The following is a 20,843-nucleotide window of genomic DNA, read 5'->3' as shown; positions in this document are numbered from 1 at the left end:
TAATTCTAGTATAATTAGAATTAAGATCCGATAAGATTTTATATGCTTTATTCACATTATTGTTTCTTCCAAAAGAATTATCACAGTGAAGACGAGCTTGTCTATTACACCATCTCCCTTTTATATTAATAAATAAAAATGTTATCAATTTGAAAGGCAAAACCTTTGTTTTAAATTTCTTTATTTTTAGTATACATACGTGTCAGTTACACAATTTCATGCTAACTTGGTAAAAGAATGAAGACCTATCAATCAGATCACAGACTGATGATCCTTCGTCTAGCTGGGGCTTTCTTATGAGGAATCTGGAAACATTTCTCTTGATTCTGCTATCAGAAAAGATGGGCCACTCTTTCTCTCTGCTTCATATTTCTGTTGACAAGCAACATGGAGCCACACTGATGGCAGCCAGAGCCTTGGAGATGTGTCCTCTGCCATTGGATCCACAGGACTTTCCACCCACCAACCTGTAATCTTCCTGCAGTCATCATCACTGCATGTGTCACATGAGTCTTAAGAGGAATTCAAAGGGTAATATTAGACTTATGGGCTAATATTAAACTTAAGGACTATCTGGTCTGGGCTGAAATATTTTATTGATGCATGATTACTTCTTGATATAAAGTTCTCTCTAACACATATATGAGTGTCAATGAATTTGTTTCTCTAGTCAACCCCCAGACTAACACAACATATATTTCAATAGGCTGCTAATCCAAAAGAGTTTCAAACCCACCAAACACTGCACCCATAATACTTTACAAATTTTGAAATCCTAAAGAACAGTGCTACTCCTTTATCTTATAATGTCACTATGAGTCAGAATCAAATTCATGGCATTAAGTATACGTTTTCAAATATCAGAGCCCTTCAAATTACAAGTATAAGAATTTGAATTAAAACAAGCTTAAACAGGTAAAAAAAAGTAAAGGTGCCTATAGACTCAAGTTACTGTAATATCTGATGGTGGAGCCAGCATCATGGACTCTTTTTTTTTTGTCACATATTTTTATTTATTTTTTTGTTATCGTTTAAAATTTTTTATTATTTATTTAAATCACTTTATTGGGGGCTCATACAACTTTTTTTTAACAATTTATTGGGGCTGATACAATTCTTTTCACAGTTCATACATATACATACATCAATTGTATAAAGCCATCTGTACAGTCTTTACCCTAATCATTTTTTTCTCTTTTCTTCTTTTACATTTTATTAGGGACTCAAACAACTCTTACCACAATCCATACATATACATACATCAATTGTATAAAGCACATCCATACATTCCCTGCCCCAATCATTCTCAAGGCATTTGCTCTCCACTTAAGCCCCTTGCATCAGGTCCTCTTTCCCCCCCCCTCCCTCCCCATTCCCCCCTCCGTCATATGCCCTTGGTAATTTATACCTCGTTATTTTGTCATATTTTGCCCTATCCGGAGTCTCCCTTCCCCACTTCTCTGCTGTCCCTCTCCCAGGGAAAAGGTCACATGTGGATCCTTGTAATCAGTTCCCCCTTTCCAACCCACTCACCCTCCACTCTCCCAGCATCGTCCCTCACACCCTTGGTCCTGAAGGTATCATCCACCCTGGATTCCCTGTACCTCCAACCCTCATATGTACCAGTGTACAGCCTCTGTCCTATCCAGCCCTGCAAGGTAGAATTCGGATCATGGTAGTTGGGGAGAGGAAGCATCCAGGATCTGGGGGAAAGCTGTGTTCTTCATCGATACTACCTCACACCCTAATTAACCCATCTCCTCTCCTAAACCCCTCTATGAGGGGATCTCCATTGGCCGACACTTGGGCCTTGGGTCTCCACTCTGCACTTCCCCCTTCATTTAATATGATATATATATACATATATACACATACATATATACATATACACATATATACACATACATACACACACTTATATCTTTTTTTTTTGCATGATGGCTTATACCTGGTCCCTTGGGCACCGGTGTGCTTCTTCGATGTGGGCTTATTTGCTTCTGAGCTAGATGGCCGCTTGTTCACCTTCAAGCCTTTAAGACCCCAGACACTATCTCTTTTGACAGCCGGGCACCATCAGCTTTCTTCACCACATTTGCTTATGCACCCATTTGTCTTCAGCGATCCTATCATGGAGGTGTGCAGTCAATGATATGATTTTTTGTTCTTTGATGCCTGGTAACTGATCCCTTTGGGACCACTCGATCACACAGGCTGGTGTGTTCTTCCATGTGGACTTTGTTGCTTCTGAGCTAGATGGCCACTTGTTTATCTTCAAGCCTTTAAGACCCCAGTCACTATCTCTTTTGATAGCCGGGCACCATCAGCTTTCTTCACCACATTTACTTGTTCACCCACTTTGGCTCCAGCCGTTGTGTTGGGAGAGTGAGCATCATAGAGTTCCAATTTAATAAAAGAAGGTATTCATGCATTGAGGGAGTGTTTGAGGAGAGGCCCAAGGTCCTTCCGCCACCTTAATACTTGACCTATAAATATAGACACATAGATCTATTTCCCCATCCTCCTATATATATTTGCATGTACATGTCTTTGTCTAGACCTCCATGAATGCCCTTTGACTCCTAGCTCTTTCCTCCATCTCCCTTGACCTTCCTCCTGCCCTACTACCATGCTTCATCGCCACCTGGGCTAGAGTATACCTCTTCTCTAAGCAACCTTACCCTTGATCATTTCCCACCAGGCCTGCCACTCCCCCTTCTCTACCATTTGGGGTCCCATGTTTTTCCCTTGTCCCTGGGTTTGTTAACACCACTTCCTTACCCCCCCCACCCCCCACCCCAAGTCCCCCTGGAACTGTCGGTACCGTTGTTTTTCATCCAGATAGTTCATCCAGCCTGTCCTATTCAGACAGACCTGTGGAGTCACTAACATGCACGAAAACTATACAGAGGAAAACAAAGCAACAGTATACAACCAGACAACAAAACAATCAAAACAAACCACTAAAAAAGAACAGAACAAAACAGTTCACAAGAGAAAAGCTTGTAGTTAGTTCAGGGATCGTTTGCTGGCCCTTAGGAGCGTTTTCCAGTCCAGTCTGTTGGGGCACCACGCCCTGGCCCCAAAGTCCACTTTCAGCATTCCCTGGGGACCTTGCCACTCCATTCCCTTGCTGTTCCGCTGCACTCCCCCAGTGATTTGCCTCGGTGTGGTGGGATCAGGTCAGGTGCAATTCCCACACTGTGTCTCAGGTGCTGTCCCCTGTATCGCCCTTAGTCACTGAGGGGCATCATGTCTCATAGTAGGGCCAGCCATGTTGTTCTCTCTGTGGACTGGCTGCTCTACTCAGGAACATCATCATCACGGCCTGGTGGGCCAGGCTGTGCTCCACTCTCTCCTCCTGCCCCTTCATCTGCTCCCGTGTGCTCTGATCAAATATGTCCATCTCCCATAGCTGCAGAGTCAATGTCGTCCTTTGGAACAAATTCTTTTCGGGGGAGGGGCAGGAATCCACTTAATTTATGGTGCTGGGGCCTGCCTCCCAGACCTCTCCACCGGTTCCGTCCTCCACGCCGGGATATTGCATTCACACCTTGCGACACTGGGTTGAAGTCTGGTCCCACTTTCCCTGTGGAGATATAAACAATACCCTCCCCGTGGGTGGATTAATGCCCCATGACCCCACTACCCTTTTCTTCCTTGTATTCATCCTTTTGTTTTCTTTTCCCCACCTCCTCCACCATTGTCTACCAGCATCATGGACTCTTAAGGGTTCATTAGACCTCACACTTTCGGATTTAGGTCTCGAACACACTCTCTTTCCCTTCTCTCCCTCAACTATCATTTAGCTCTGTTTGTACATACTTGGTACTTAGTCTTTTGTTTCACACATGCACTTCTTCATGAAACGTGTGGAGATAGAGGAAAGGTTGCAATCACTTCAAGCTTCAACGCATCGCAGCAGAGAAACCTCGGGGGAAGGGAGATATTGTTTTCCCAGAATCCATATCAATCCGATGAAAGGGTTCTGATGATATTGCTTTATATCCATGTGAGGTCTGTCTAGTGGGCCAGGCAGGTCTGGGGCACACGCCCATCTATGGATAGGGGCCTGGGTTAATTTATTGCTAGTTTTCAAAAGTCCACATGGATTAAAGGAAAAGCATTTCTGGTGTGAAAGCAGCAGACAGGGATGGATTACTCATGAAGCATGGTAAACATGTGTTTAAGGCATCAACAAGATAGGGGTACCAGTTGTCCAAAGAATGTACCCATGTATACCAAATAGAGAGGCCACAAGAAAAAGCAAGCATCAATTGTCACAGTGGAAGCAACTGTCAGGGCACAAAATGAAATTGATATCACTTCATCCACATTATGAAATGTTTTTCAGATTCATTGTTATTTTTTAACCTTGAATATCACTGACTTGTGTGTTTCTACCATTAGTTGCTTATTCATTCATTCATTTAATTAGCATTTAGGTTCTTTCCATCTTTTTGCTCTTGTGATTAATGCTGTGATGAACTCGTGTCTGTACCTATATATTTGTGTCAATATTTTTATTTCTTTAGTATATGAGGGTGCTTCAAAGAGTTTGTGGAAAATGCAATGAAAAATTAATGAAAGACTTCCAGAAAGATGACAGACAAGACAAACATCCTACACAGACCCTCTACGACAAAGACAGGAGATACCAAATGAAACACAGACACATGATAACTCTGGAACTCAGAGATTCCAAGGAGAAAATAAATAAATGGGTTTCAGAGTGATTAGTAGAAGAATAAAATGGGCTTACCTGTAGCCTGTCTTGAACTTTGCAAGTATCGCTAAAGTGAGACAGTAGCCTGACAGCACACCGGTGCCTGGTGATGAGAACGGTGATAGCATCGTTTGTTCCCCATACCTTTCTGATACTCAGAGAAATGCCCAGCCTCCCACTCTCATTCATTCAGCCACTGGTCACCCCTTTCCCTAGATGCTCTGCCTGAGTTGAAAGTCACACACTCATGGCTTGGGCCCCTGCTGCACCACTCCCAAGTCTGGGCTAGAACTCCATCTCAATAGGACAGCAGAAAGTGCAGAACTGGATAAGTGGTTTGCTGCCCATCATCCTGTGTGGTTCTGAACTCCTTCTACAATGACATCCCCTGTTCCCAGAATCCGTCTGGCCCGTTAGAGTCCTTCCAGGAACAAACATCTATCCACATGAACTATTTCTGTGTCAGGTCCCTGACCATAGACAACAACTAGGCCAGCAGAGACTAAGGTCCTCACCCTCAGGAGCTCTTTGTGTGACAGAGGGTGCTGAATGATACCAGGTAACCTGTCCCCCCAAATTTTATCCTTTCTGGGCTCTAGCCCTGTTTTCCCTTTTTCTGTTTTTTTTATAACTTTATTGAGAGCTCTTACAATCTTATTATAATCCATATATCAATTTTATCAGGCATATTTGTACATATGTTGACATAATTCCTTTCTACGCAACACTTTCCATCGTGCCCTTGGTATCAGCTCCTCTTTTCCCCCCTCTCTACTTCCATCATGACCCCTTGATAGATTATATATTATTATTATTTTTATATCTCACACTGACAACTGTCTCCCTTCCCCCATGGCTTTCATTGTTCTTCCCCCTTGAGGGGTGTGTGTAGTTGTGTGTTAATCATTTGCTCAGTTAGTGTCCCCTTCTTCCCCTCTGCCCCCACCCTTATCCCTACCCATCTGGTATCACTATTCTCATGCCTGCTCCTGGATTGTGTGTATTGTGAGCTCTTATCTTTTTATCTACACCTGTGTACATGCTCTGGTCTAGTCTGAAATGAGAGGAATCACTGGGGTCATGGTGTGGGGAGGGGCGGGGAGGAAGCCTCAAGGAACCAGAGGAATATTATGTTTTCCATCGGTGCTTTACTGAATCCTGGTTGACTCATCCTTTCCCAGTGACCCCTCTGTGGGGGTTGTTTCTTTGTCTACAGATGGGCTTTCTCTGCTCATAGCCCCTTCGTTCTCTGCCATATGGATTTGTTTGTTTGGTAAGGGTCTTCTGATGCCTGTTACCTAGTCCCAATGACATCTCATTTTCACACAGACTGGTGTGCTTCTTCCATGGGGGCTTGTTGTTTCTCTGCTGTAAGGTCGTTTGTTTCACCTTAAGCCTTTAAGACCCCAGATGCTACGGCTGTTAGTAACCAGGTAACATCCACCTTCTTCACCACATTTGCTTATGCACCCATTTTGTCTTCAACGATTGGATCGGGAGGGGGAGCATCTGAGATTGCCAATTTGTTAGAACAAAATGTTCTTGTATAGAGGGAGGATATGAGCAGAGACCCGAAGTCCATCCACTACATCAATGGTTGCCATATACATATGTGTACATAGGCCAATACCTCTAATTTTATGGATGAATGCATTTACATATGGAAACAACTATGCTTATACCTCTATGCATACCTTTGTTTCCTATATCATTCCTCTGTTTCCTTTTACCTTCTTTCTGCCCCACCACCACACTCGCCCTACTTCATAGAACTTCCTCTCAGCTTGGTTGCTGTTGCACTAGCATCCCAGGATCTCTATATGCTCCTTGTTGTTGATTTTAATTCCTTTGTTGTTCCCCTGTCTATGGCGTTGTTTGCTCACCACACTCTACTCAGTCCCCTCCCCTCTCCCCTAAGTCCCTTTGGGACTGTCAGTTCCATTGCTTTCTCCTTGAGCTTTCTTCCCATGCCGGTCTTATATAAGTAGGCAAACCAACAATGACATAGGCCAACCAAATAGAAAACAAATGATTGAAAAAGAAAAATGATAAAAGAAACAAACATATATAATTCCAGATCTGTCTGTTGACCTTTATGACCATCTCCCCACTGGTCCTGGAGGAATTTCAGGAGCTACCCCTCCTGGCCTAAAGTCTATTTGGGAGCTCTTCAAGAGTTTTGTGGCTTTGGTCCCATTGCTGCTCTGTTATGTTCCCTTCTTGGTGTACCCTGCTGCAGGGGGTTCAAACCACACTTCCTCACTGCTGCATGTCCCCCGTATTGTCCTCTGTTGCAGTATGCTCCAGTGAGGGGACAACATCTTATAAGCTGTTGTTGGCAGTACAGTCCTCTCTGAGCCTTAGCAGTTCCATTCAGGCATGTCATCTTCCAGGCTTGGTGTGCCGACATGGGGTCTGGACCGACTATACCTTTAGTCTTTTTCTTTTTGGTTTACTTCCATGTAGGCATGATATACTGGCCCCTCACCCCAACCTGTTTTCTTTCTTCATTTTTTTAAGTTTTTATTTTTCTTCTTACTATCTTTCTAAGAAACAAACCATCCTGTGTGATCCAAAAATGACAAATAACAAAATTCAGTTATGATAAATGGAAATGTATGTGAGCTTAAATTGTGAACACTCAATGTGTAAAAGGCTATCGAGGATCGTGATAGCCAAAAATCCATCTGTAGAGTTTTTATTCAGATTAAGCCTCTGGCAGATGCTCTCTGGACACAGTTGAGTGACACGAACAGCCTTGCTCTCAGAAAAAAATATTGTAAACCTGATTAGGATGGATGAAACTACAGTATAATATAATATCTGGTTAGTTTACCTCCCTCTTGACCCATCCTGAATTTGCTCTAGGTTTAAATATGTCTCACATGTTCCACAACATAATTTCTCTCTGGCATATTTTAATATTGCTGATGGTCTTTTCTTTATTTTTATTTTCCTGTTTTTTATTGTTTGTGTTATGTTCCCCAGTTTATGAAAAACAGAAGGAGTGGATGCTTAGAGACAATAATTTATGTAATTGTTTATAGGGCCTGGGGGAATGTTGAGGGGAAGTGGGGGCAGGGAAGGTGCACTAGAACGGATTGTGTTGATGTTCATACATCTCTTTTACAAATAGACTTAAAGACCAAAGTGTATGATATGTTAATTTTATATCAATAACACTTGGAAAAAAATGAGACAGAGCATCAGCATGTATAAGAAAACAAGTGTGTTAGTCTGGGTACATTAGAGAAACAAACCCACAGAAATTCATATGTATAAGAGTGAGTTTTATATAAAGGGTAAGTGCACATAAAGAAAACACCTAACCAGTGCCACCCAAGCTCACAAGTCCAATATTAGCTCATATATCTGACACCAATCCACAAAGACCTCCTCCATTTCACAAAACACACACAGTGATGCTGACTGCAGGAGGAAAGCCAAATCAGTGCATGTGTAAGCATCTCAGTGCTGGCAGAGGTCTCCACATGGATGCTGCAGCACCTAGGGCTGCATCGGGATAGGTCCATGTGGCTTCTTCTTCTTCGGGATGTCTTGCAGGAAGTGAGTCTTGCCAGCTGGAGCAGGGAACTGGCTAAGGCATTTGCACCTGGTCTGACCATCACAAAGAAAGAGACCTGAGAACTAGAAAGGTAAGTTTCAGTGAGCCATTTATCTCTCTACCCTTCAATTAACCCCAAATGTGTTTACTGGCCAGTCTGGCATAATAAACTAACTAACTCAACCTACCACTTTGCTTATTGATGCAGACTTCAGAAGGTTTCAACTGGAAGACTCTTAATGTCAAAAATATGATTGTCTTCTCAGAAAAATGGGTTGATGTAAGTGGGCAGTATTTAAATTGGATACTCAAAATTGTGGGGATAAAGGCATGAAGTGGTTGGCTTACAAACTTTCATATTCACAGGATAATAGGACTAAGGTGCAGGTGTTCATTGCAATTATGAAGCTAAAGAACTATGTACAGGTGCCAGGTTGGCAAGGGGTGGGTTGAGGTAGTTAGTTTATTGTGCCAACTTGACAGATCAACACATGTGGGGTTAATTGAAGGGCAGAGAGATAAATGGCTCAATGAAACTTACCTTTTGAGTTCTTGGGTCTCTTGATTTCTGATGGTTGGACCAGCTGCTTAGCTAGTTCCCTGCTTTAGCTGGCAAGACTCACTTCCTGCAAGACATCCCTGAGGAGAAGTGACATGGACCTACCCTGAGGCAGCCCTGGGTGCTGGAGCAGCTGTGTGGAGACCCCTGCCCGTGCTGAGATGCTTAAACGTTCACTGATTTGGCTTTCCTCCTGAAGTTGGCATCATAGTGTGTGTTTTGTGAGATGGAGAAGGACTTTGTGGATTGGCATCAGACATATTTTTTTCTTGATGTGCACTTAACCTTTATATTAAAAACTCTCTCTTATACATGAGTTTCTGTGGATTTGTTTCTCTAAAGTACTCAGATAGACTAACACAACACTGAATGCAGGAAGATCACAGGCACATGGGTCTATTGCAGTTGAAGCATCTCAGCGCTTGTCGGGGTCTCCACGTGGCTCCTTCAGCTCCTGGTCTCTAGTGTAGCTTTATGTCTGCTGTCCAAAGGAATATTTCACAGGGAACGAGCTTGTGCCCTGCCTCCAGTAAGGTATTTTATGTCCTTAGTGGCTCCAAATGAGGTCATCAAGCTGTGACATGATGACAGGCTAATCGCCACCCCTTCACTCTTCATATCAAATTGACAACAGATTCTGTAACTACCACCGGTAAGTGTAAAATGTAAAAAGAAAAGACAGTGCCAATAAAAATGTTTTTAAAGGAAAAAATGTATTATACACTTCCATGCACACACAGATAAACAGTAAAATAAATACGCTGTGGTCATCTATTAAGGTCATAAAACCTGTCATCTCAAAAGAGCACATTTCAGCAGCAAGAAGGCCATGACGTAAAAGTGACTGCATCAGAGTCCTGCAGACAATTGCCAGTTTGGGAGATAGGGACGCTGAGTGTGGAGTCCTCAGTGTGCTGCTTAGTCATACAGGATTTGAAAGAATCAAAACAGAAAAAGGATTAAAAATAGAGTGGACAGAGTCCATGTACCAAAGGGAAATAAAAGAGTTAAGGGAAAAGACAGCAAAAACAGAACAAATGGTAAAAGACAGTACCACCAGACTGGAATAGGTGGAGAATTATAACATTAAGCTCTAAGATAGCCAATTAGAACTCAACAAATCTGAAAGACAACCAAACAAGATAATAAAAGAAGCTGAAGAAACACTGAGAACAATGAGTTATCCTTTGAAGAGAAATAATATTAGTATAATCAAGTTGCTGGAACAAGAAAATGAAGAAATAACAGCCATGATTATGAGGTAATTCCTGGAAGAAGAAAACATCCTCAACTTAATTAAGGAGAACCAGAAAATCATCCAGGAAACAGAGAGGACACCAATTATACTGAAACCCCAATAAAAACACACCAAAACACATAGTAGTAAAAGTATGCAACTTTGAGGAAAAGGTGAATAATATAAGGGCAACTAGAAGGAAAAAAAAGGTAATCAGATAAGAATATGCTCAGACTTATCAGCAGAAACCATGAAGAAGAGCAGAGAATGGAGTAGCATCTTCCACAAGTTAGAGGAGAATAATGCTAAGCCCAAAATACTCTATCCTGCTAAACTCTCCACCAAAATAGATGGAAACTAAGGGTTTTCCCAGATAAGGAAAATTTTAGAGAATACATCATAAAAACCAAGCACTACAAAAATTGCTCTCCAACTCACTTTGGTCAGAAGACCAACACTCTCAGAACACAAACATGAGACCATCCCATAGTGTAACTCTATCCAGAAGTCAGAGCACTGGAAGTAATGGCCAAGGCGTCTTTAAGACAATGGTGAAAAGAAGGCAAGAACGAATTCCCCCACACATACACAAGACACTGTTAAGGAGGGAGGGAGGAAAAGATCTATCGCAAAAGGTATGAGATGACTGTAAATAATCTATAGATTTGTGTAATAACTGATTGTCAATGGTTTGAATTCCCCCAGTAAAAAACAATGAAAACAGAGTGGATTAGGACACAAAGCCTAGCAATCTGTTGTCTGCACGAAACACGTCTCAAGTTCACAGACAAAAACAGGTTGAGGATCAAAGGGTGGCAGAAGGTAGAGCAAAATAATGGCAATCTAGAAGTTGAAATCCTAATCTCAGACAAAATCTATTTCAAGGTACAGGACATAACAAGAGAAAAGTATGGGCATTATATAATGCTTATTAATCAGTAGACCAAGAGCCAGTGAGAATAATAAACATAAATGAACCCAATGAGAGATCCATGAAATTCATCAATCAAATCCTTCAAAAGATTAAAAAATAATCATGAGGTCAACAATAATAGAGAGACTTCAATATACCGCTTTCCACAAGGCTAGATCAGCGGGAAAGAAGCTAAAACAATGAGGCTACAGAAGAACTAAACTTTACAATTAGTCAACTCGACCTGATACGCATATTTAGAACTCTACACTCAACTGAAAAAAAAATCACATTTTTTCAAGCTTACACATTCAAAAATAGACCATGTACTGAGACACAGGTCTTGTTTGAACAAATTCAAACATATAGAGATCACTCGACTTCCTTCTCCAACCACTATACCATAATGCTGGAAATCAACAAAATAAAGCTTCAAAAACAAACAATGACAAATACATGGAGGAGGAATAATTTATAAAGGAGTGGGTATTGGCCCAAATTAGAGACAAAATCAGAATGTTTCTAGAAACTAATGAGAATGAGAATACAACATAGCAAAATCTAAGGGCTACATTAAAGGCTTTTATCTGAAGATGCTTGATAATGATAAATGCACATATGTAGAAGAAAGAGAGACTTATATTAGATACACTCTCACAAAACCTTCAGCAGTTGTGACAGAATCAACAGAATAAGCCTTCTAATTATAAAAATCAGGGCAGAGATAAATGAGCAAGAAATAAAAAGACGATGGAGAAAATTATTTCAGTAAAAAGCAGGTTTTTCAAAAGAATGAACACAATAGATAAAAACAATGGCAACCCTAATAAAAGAGGAAGGAGCAGACATCAGTATTCAGGTTGAGGGGTGAAACAGGGAAAATTACAATGGACCTCAATAAAATTAAAAGACTAATTACACGGTGCTCTGAAGAACTATATTTCAAGGACTACACCAACTAGGAAGACATGGACAAATACCTGGAAAAACAAACCTTCCCCAGGTTATCCCATATAGATGTCAAGAACTTGAACAGACCCACGGCAAAAGCAGAAATGGATAAGGTTATCCAGGAACTACCAACTAAACAGAGCCCTGGTCCAAATGGCTTCACAGGAAAATTCTACTTATCATCAGGGAAAAACTAGCACCAATAATACACAAGCTCTTCCAGAACATAGAAAATGATGGTAAACTCCCGAACACATTCTATGAAGCCAGTATAAGATTGATATGACAACTGGGCAAAGATCTGAAAAGAATAGAAAACTACAAGCTGATATCTTTAATGAACATAGATATAGAAATCCTTAGCAAAATCTTGGTCAATAGAATACAAAAATATATGAAAAGAATACTTCACCACCAAGTAAGATTCATGCCGGGATGCAGGGATGGTTCAACATTCGAAAATGTATGAACAGCATCTACTGCATTGAGAAGAAAAAGGACAAGAACCACATGATAATATCAGTAGATGCATGAAAGGCATTTGACAACATTAAGACATTTAAGAAGACAGGGCAGAAAGAAATCACCTCAATATAACTAAAGCTCTATATGGAAGCCCAGCAGCCAGTGTTACAATCAATGGAGAAAATACGAAAACACTTCCCCTGAAAAAGGGAACCAGAAAGGGGTTCTCCTTGTCCTTACTTTTATTCAACATACTCCTCCTTTTATTAAATATAGTCTTGGATGTCCTAGCTAATATTATAACGTAACAGAAGGCTATCAAAGTTGTACATCTGGGGAAAGAGAAGTGAAATTTTCATTATTTGCAGATGATTTGATTTTATATATTGAGAACCCCAAAGGCTTCACAATAGCATTACTGGAGGTGATAGAGGAATATAGTAGGGTGTCAGGATATAAGATCAGCAAGCAGAAGCCAATTGGATTGCTACATACAATGGCTAGGACTGCAGAAAAACAGATTATGAGGTGGTAACCTTCACAATAGCCAGTCTTACATTGAAATATCGAGAGACAACTTGACCAAAAACCAAAAGATCTGTATGAGAAAACTAAAGAACACTGGTAAAAGAAACCAACAGGGACCTTCACAAGTGAAAAAATATCTCATGCTCTTGGATCAGTAGATTAAATATTGTAAATAGTCAATCCTACCTAAGGCACTATATGGGTTCAATGCAATCCTGATACAAGTAGCAGTATCATTTTAAAAAGAAATGGAAAAATGGATTACCAACTTCATATGGAAAGGGAAAAAACCCAGAATTGGCAAAGAACTCCTCAATAATAATAATAAAGTGTGTGTACACGGAGGGAGGGTGTGTGTGTGTGTGTGTGTGTGTGTGTGTGTGTGTGTCTTGCATTACCTATCTTTAAAACTTATTGTACAGTCACAATTGTCAAAACAACATGGTTCTGGTATAATGATAGATACTCAGAACAATGGATATGAACAATAAATCCAGAAATAAAAACAGCAGAATACAGACAATTGATCTTTGATACACTGCCATCCCCCCCACCCCACCCCCCACACACACCCTACCATCACCACCACCAAAAAAAGAGAAAAATCAAATGGGAAGCAGATATCCTTTCTAATAAATGGTGCTGGAAAACTGGATGTCAACCTGCAGAAGAATGATCCAGACCTTTACTTCACCCTATACACAAGGACAAATTCAAGGGGGATCACAGACCTTGAGGTAAAACCCCAAACTATCAGGCTCATCAATGAAAAAAATAGGGACAAAGCTAAGAACCTTATCGCAAGAATACATGGACTATCATCAATAATGAAGGATTCTCACCCAGAAGTAGACAACATAAACAAGATAAAATACTTGTGTGAATTGAAAGACCTCATCAAGAGAGTAATGAGAGAGCCGCAGACTGGGAAAAGATATTTGGTAATGGCATATCAGACCAAGGTCTTATTTCTGAAATCTACAGAGCCCTGCAACTTTACAGGAAAAAACAAAAACACCGAATACCCTACTTAGGAGGTAGGCAAAATACTTGAACAGAAGATTCACAAAGGAATCTTAGCCCAGTGGCCAATAAACACATGAGAAAATTGTTCCCCAAACATTTGCCTTCTGGGAAATGCAAATCAAACGAACCATGAGATAGCACCTACCACACACAAGGTAGACCAATTCAAAAAATTAGAAAGCAACAAATGTTGGATGGGGTGTGATGATATAGGAACTCTCATTCACTTCTGGTGCTCAGTAGATATGCACAACCTCTGTGGAAAGCAATTTGGCGATACCTCAAACAGATGGAAAAAGTAACCTTACGACCCAGAAATTCCATATTGGGCATATTCCCAGAAGAAACAAGAAACCAGCCACAAGCAGTCATCTGAGCTTAAATGTTAAGTTGGAGCTGCTGTGTAAATAACAATGGCAAAGAACTGTAAACAGCCTAAATTTCCATGAATAGACAAATGGATTAAAAACTTTGATTAAGGATCTACATGTGACCTCCTCCCCGTGGGACAGACAACAGAAAAGGGGTGAAGGGAGATGCCGGATAGGGCAAGATATGACAAAATAATAATTTATAAATTATCAAGGGCTCATGAGGTAGGAGGGAGCGGGGAGGGAGGGGAAAAAAGAGGACCTGATGCAAAGGGCTAAAGTGGAGAGCAAATGCTTCGAAAATGATTAGGGCAAAGAATGTACAGATGTGCTTTATACAATTGATGTATGTATATGTATGGATTGTGATAAGAGTTGTATGAGCCCCTAATAAAATGTTAAAAAAACAAACAAAAGAAACAACTCTGGTATATGCACAATGGAGTACTATGCCTACCTAAATGAGTGAAGAATTGACGAGGTTGGGAATGACTTGTTACAATTCGACAATTGGTGGTTCTTTCTTTCAGCAGATCAGCAGTTTCTAAAAGTCTTACTCTGCTCTTCTTTTCGCCGCTCCTTTTCCTGAACACTATCACTTCCACCCCACCCCCCCTCTCCCGTTAGGTTTCTTAGTCTGGATTTTCAGGAGACCTCTCCCTTGTTTATTACTCCTCGGGGAGAGTGCTATCTGGGGCGTTGACAATGCTGTCCACATTGTCCTGGTCACGTGTCTGTTTCTCCCCAACTGCACCATGACTTGCTTCAATGGAGGCATTGTCTTTGGGCTTGGGAGACAACACGTCGGATGACAAGGTCCCATTTAGAAGACTGTCCACTTTGTTGAGAGGAAATTCATAAGGAGACAGAGGAATTATTTGGGAAATTCAACACACGATGTTGCTGCCTGAACAGGTTCACTTCCAGGGAAGAGCTTAATAATGGAGCCAACACTTCTCATGCATTCCAACCTTGCACTCAGCCCAACCTGCACAGGTCTCCTCCATTACAATTATTTTATTGCCAGCACAGATATTCCCTAATATCCACATGTGAACTAGGGTATTGTATCTCATGCGGTTGGTTTTCCCAGGTTCTCTGCATTATAGCAGAGTAAGGCTGGATGAATTCACCACCATAACAATGGTTTCTTTTTTATTTCTTCTTTTTTATACATTTATCTTGAGAAAATCCTTTTTTTGTTTCACAAATTTGTACTATTTTCAATTAACTGCTGAATTATTGCATCTCCTTTATAGTCCTTGTCCCTCTAAATTTTTCTGTCATCTTGCGCAAGTTTCTGAGATTTCCCATCATCGATTTTGTTTTGAATGTCAGTACCTGCTTCTTTGGTGCCTGAAGTGAGGTCTTCTTCTTGTCCTGAAGACTTTCTCCCCCAGTCACTGTAAATGTCATTCCACAACTATGGGCAATGACCTTATCCAGAGATAACCACTGGCTCTCATAAGTTGTTTTTTTATATCCACTCAACCATCACATTTCAGCTCCACAAACTCACCATTGTGGATGCAGTGGTCTCTGGGCCATTTAGACTGTGGATTGGGCTGCTGGGGCTGTGGATCTGGCAACCCTCCTGGCTTCTCTGTGATGCTCTGAGGGCTTCTCTACTATGCTGGGCCCTTCCCCCTTTTCCTCTGCTATTGTCACTCGCACCAGTCTCTCTCAACTGAAAACTTTAAGAGACCACAAATGTCCAGTCAGCACTGCCCTGGTGCTCGGTGCTGCTTCTGCTTTCCAGCTGCAGACACTTCCTGGATTTCTATTCACTAGCTTTGTATGGTTTCTAATTTTTGTTTATTTTGTTAGATTCCTCTTGTAGGTGGTCAATTGTTTGTTCTGGTTTTCTTTCTTTCTTTCCATAGCTCTTTCATCTTTCCCTCCATTTATTAAAGTACCTAAGAATTTTTCTTCTGAATTCCCTTTCTCTACATCCAGTGCCATTTATTCCTCATGAAAGTCTCTTTCTTCAGGGCACAGGTCACTCCTTTATGCTATTCTATCTCATTTCTTCATGTGAACTGAAATTGTCCATTGTGTCTGAGACATTTCGTTGTTTTTATAGTTGCCTCTCCTTGATAACATGGCAATGGTGTAGGTTGTGGCCTTTACATGCCAGTTGTAGATATTGTAGTTATGGGGATACCTGGGTTGTGTAAGAAAAGTTGGCATCCCAGGGAGATGGAAAACAAAGTATGTGAATGCACAAGGGTGGAGATGCCAATATCTCTGGTCAATAGAGCGTTATGGGAAAATATGAGTTACTGCATATCTGTTGGCAGGTGTCATTATACTTGTGCCTTATTCAAATATTCAAATAAGAAAATAAAACCAGCCAACAAACAACAGAACATGACACAAGCCTCTAAACCACACCTGGCTTCTGTTTTTTGTGGATGCCCCCATCCTGAACTCTAACTGCCATGGTTACCAAGTGTGTGGTCAACCACCATGGTTCTCTTCCATATGGTTGTGATAATTGTTCATGAAAAAAAAGCAAGAAGAGGAAGAAATCTCTCTCTCTCACACACACACACACACACACACACACACACACACACACACACACTACTCCAGATTCTTTAGACCCAGGCTACTACTGAGAATCCAGAGCTGAGTGTTGGACTTGGTGCTGTCAGGTTGCAACCTGTATTGCTATCTAAGCATATAGGTATGGGGCTTGTGTCCTCTTGAGGCCCTAGAGTATTGTGGGAAACCTATAATGATTGAGTCTCTCCTTCGTTAGGCTCCTGTTCTGTTCAAGAGTCCTGTCAGGTCCACTCCTCTTTCTTAGTGTGCTGATTATCCCGAGATGGCAAAGGGTGGGTGATACCATCCACTGTGTGGACTAGATTTGGTCCATGGTATTCATTCCCATGTTCACTCAGTGGGTATGGGAAGCCAGGGTTGACCCAGCCCTATCTGTGACGTCATGCTGGAGATTTTTCTGTAGTATGGGAGTGGTTGTTTGACCGATGGTCGGACAACGAATTCCCTGCTCCTTTTGATGACTTGGTGTGAATTTCACCTTTCATTTTCCATGTATATTTGGGCTCACTTATTTTTCTTTCTTCAGAGATTCTTCCCATACATACAACAAATGGAGGTTTCTACTATATGCCAGCTCTTATTTTAGGCATTTTGGGTTCATAGGTTAGAAAATTAAAAAGAAAAACAGCACAATTTTAAATTAATGTGCTACTGGTGGTATCTCTATAATAAATAATAAACATCCAATAAGACAGAAGCGAACGGCCACTGTGGGTTTCTGGGACTGTGACTCTTTAGGAGAGTGAAAAGCCTGAAAGATGAGGACTGAAAACTGATGGTGGAATCTGGGTATGAATGTCATTGAGAGATGCCAGGAGACCATTTTTATGGGGGTTCCTGAGGAAAAGTCCTAAGTGGAATGGGTTTAAGAGAAAACACAAGGAGATAAACTAGAGGAAGAGATTAGAGACAACTTTCTGGAGAGTTCTTGTTACAAAGGACTCCTTAAAAATGGGACAGAAGATGGGGAAGTTGAGTGAAGGGAGTGTAGATAGATAGAAGACATGGGGACTGATACATCAGAGAAAAATCAATGGTACAACAAAGTAGAAGTGGGGATTTGCCGGGGAAATGTTGACTAGTTAAGACTCACCTGTCCGGAGCTTCTACTGCCAGAGCAGAATATTGGGAGGTAGAGTGAAGGAAACTGGGAGGTGGAGTCCTGAAATTAAAATTAGGTAATGGGATATCTCCTGAACCGCCCCCCCCCCGTTTTTCATTTACATTCACAAAGTGAACAAAGATCACACTAAATCACTCTTGGTTTGGAGAACTGGGTTCTCAGGCTCCAGCTTATAGCTACCCCCACCTTTTCACTGGGAGTAGCGATTTCTCCAGGCCAACTTTCTAAAGGGGACATAATCCTAGACAGAAGGAGTACCCCACGCCAGAGCTCTCCATGCTGTTAGCTGCCTTGAGCTCATAGCCTTCGGCATGGGGGTGGTAGGCAGTCATAATTTGGAGTAGAAAGAAAAAGGCAGATCATGGAATGGGAGAAAATAGGCAGATAGTCAGAGATCAGGGGGTGAATTCAGTTCCAATTGCCTGAGAAGGAAACAACCCCCCTGATAATCTGGATCTCCTCCTCTGGGTTTAGCATGAAAGCCCCCAAATCATAGTAATTTACAAGCATAATATAAAAAATTGTGAGACTATACTATCGGTAAAATCTCAAATCCAAAACTCATTGCTCAACTCCAAGTAGCACAAAGAAGGGGTCCCTTAACAAAACAACATAAGAAGAACCCCACAATAGGGAATGCCAGAGATTAGCTACAGGGCCTGGAGGCTTTTTGCATAACGAAGAACCATTGAAGCATGTCTAAGCTTCTAACAGAGCACAGAGCTAGAGCCCAGAGCCAAGGAGACAATTTAATTTGATTCTATTCTATCCGTCCCGCCCACCCCCAAATTCCTCAAGTATAGTAGGCCACAAGCAGACTAGATTAGACATTAAGCCTAGATTTCCTATCAGTGATTCTACATGGGGAGGTCCTGCTTGTCCTGGGATCCTACACAGGGCTGTGGGAACACCCCATCCTCCCCTACTGTAGTGCTACATGCAGCACAAGGCAGGTATACCAGTGCGCTCCAGCACTCAGTACTGTGGTGGAAACAGTCGCCTGGCCACTGGTATGAACTTGCCTTAGAGAGTAATCCCACCCTGCTTCTGTGGAATCCTACATCAAGCGGGCTCACCACCCCGATACCTTGAGGAACAGTTGGAACTCCTCCAGCGTCACGCACAAGTGATCAAGTCTCAGTTATCTCCTTACTTACCACTCCGCTTCTTCTTTCTTTATTCTCTCACTCTTCTATGTTTCCCACTGCAGTCAGTCTCAAGGGGCTCAGGTTTATTTTTTCTTTCTTCTTTTCCCCTGTTCTTCTCTTCTTTCCTCTTTCCTAACATATGCCTCTACTGGCTCCCAGGACACTATCCTCCACCTAAGGCTCTGCACTGCTAAGGAAACCTCTGTCGGTCCTCTAAGGTATTGCCAACTAGGGCAATACCGCCCAGCACCACTTGGGCCCTGCATTAAAAGAGCACACCTACCTGCCATCATGGGGCAATGTTTAAACCCTCCAGCCCCACATTCTGACAATCATGGATCTATCTCTTTATTCTCTATTTTTTTCTTCTCTCTTTATTTTCTCTTTACCATCACAGCCAATCTTCCTGAGCACAGTGGTGTCTTTCCTTTCTTTCTCTCTATTTCCTTTTTCTGTCTTTATTTGTTCTCTTTTCCTCTCTCTCTGCTCTTATGATTCACTCCTTTCCCTCTCTTTCTTTCCACATGCCACTGCTTGTTTCCAGACCCATACCCTCTGCCTAGGGCAACTCTGCCCACCCAGTGGGGAGAGATACAGCCTGCCCCTTGTGACAGTGCTGCACACAGCATGAGGCAGTGATACACACGGCACGGTGAGGGGTTCAGCTATCTCTTTATCTATATGTTTTTATTTTCCGTCCTTTGATTTCTTTTTTTCTTCTTCACTTTTAGTTCTTCCCCTTATTCTTCTACCTCTTATCTCTTTCCTACCACCATCTCAGCAGTTTTAGTTTGCCTTTTTTGTTGTTTTCTGTTTTTACTGTTTTCACTTTCATTTAGTCTGTGCATTTGTGTGTGTGTGTGTGTGTGTGTTAGTTTGCTCAGCATTTTGCCCCAGTCTTTGTTTTCTTCTTTCTCTCCTTTTCTTCTCCTCTCCTTCTTTTAATTTCACAAGCAACGATTGGATTCCAGGACACTCCCCTTAGGGCAACTCTGAAGGCCCAATGGGGGGAGCTCAGGCACACATTTGTTGGCTTTACATGCAGCTGGGTAAATCACTCCAGTCCTCTTGCATACACCAAGAAGCAGGGGGTTCTCCAAATAAAATGGTCGAGGGAACTCTAACCTAAATCCAGAAACCCTACAAGTGACTGGGGGAAGTCCTCCCACCATTGGTGGGCTCCATGCTGCTGCAGGAACACCCACCAACATCCAAAATGATCTCTCTGACTATGATAATTCACCTGGCCATTATGATGCTATACACCAAGAAGGTTACACCCACACACCCTCCTTGGCATTTCAGTTGCAGAGAGAAACACCACACTCCACATAAGGTGCACCAAGCCCTGTGAGGCTTACTTAAAGACCAGCCAGTGAAATGACACCCTCGAGGGCCCACAATGACCTGACCAGAATCCCATGAGACGACTCTCCAACTCACATTCCAAATAAAGGCATACTGGTTGGCTAGGGTGAGAATGAAACCACAGGAAGATATAGTGGTATACTGGCCCCTCAGTACAGTTACCACCTGGTAGTTCATAGAAGCACTTATATGAGCCCCCCAAGAGAGTTTCCAATGATCTTCAGTTCTGGAATATGGCTCCAGGCTCCTCTAAAAGTACATGTGAACAGCAACGAGTTCTAACAGCCTCAATGAAAAA

The 20,843-nt window shown here is 41.8% G+C and overlaps 1 pseudogene; it reads right to left on the bottom strand.

Annotated features, from left to right (window-relative positions):
* Nucleotides 1-15,006: 15,006 nt before the first annotated feature.
* Nucleotides 15,007-16,781, bottom strand: LOC142426697 (tRNA (adenine(58)-N(1))-methyltransferase non-catalytic subunit TRM6 pseudogene; annotated as a pseudogene).
* Between the last annotated feature and the right edge of the window lie 4,062 nt (nucleotides 16,782-20,843).

This window comes from Tenrec ecaudatus, chromosome 14 (genome assembly GCF_050624435.1).
Source record: "Tenrec ecaudatus isolate mTenEca1 chromosome 14, mTenEca1.hap1, whole genome shotgun sequence".
NCBI lineage: Eukaryota > Metazoa > Chordata > Mammalia > Afrosoricida > Tenrecidae > Tenrec > Tenrec ecaudatus.
The sequence above is the reverse complement of the archived record's forward strand: the minus strand, read 5'-3'. Positions and strand labels throughout refer to the sequence as shown.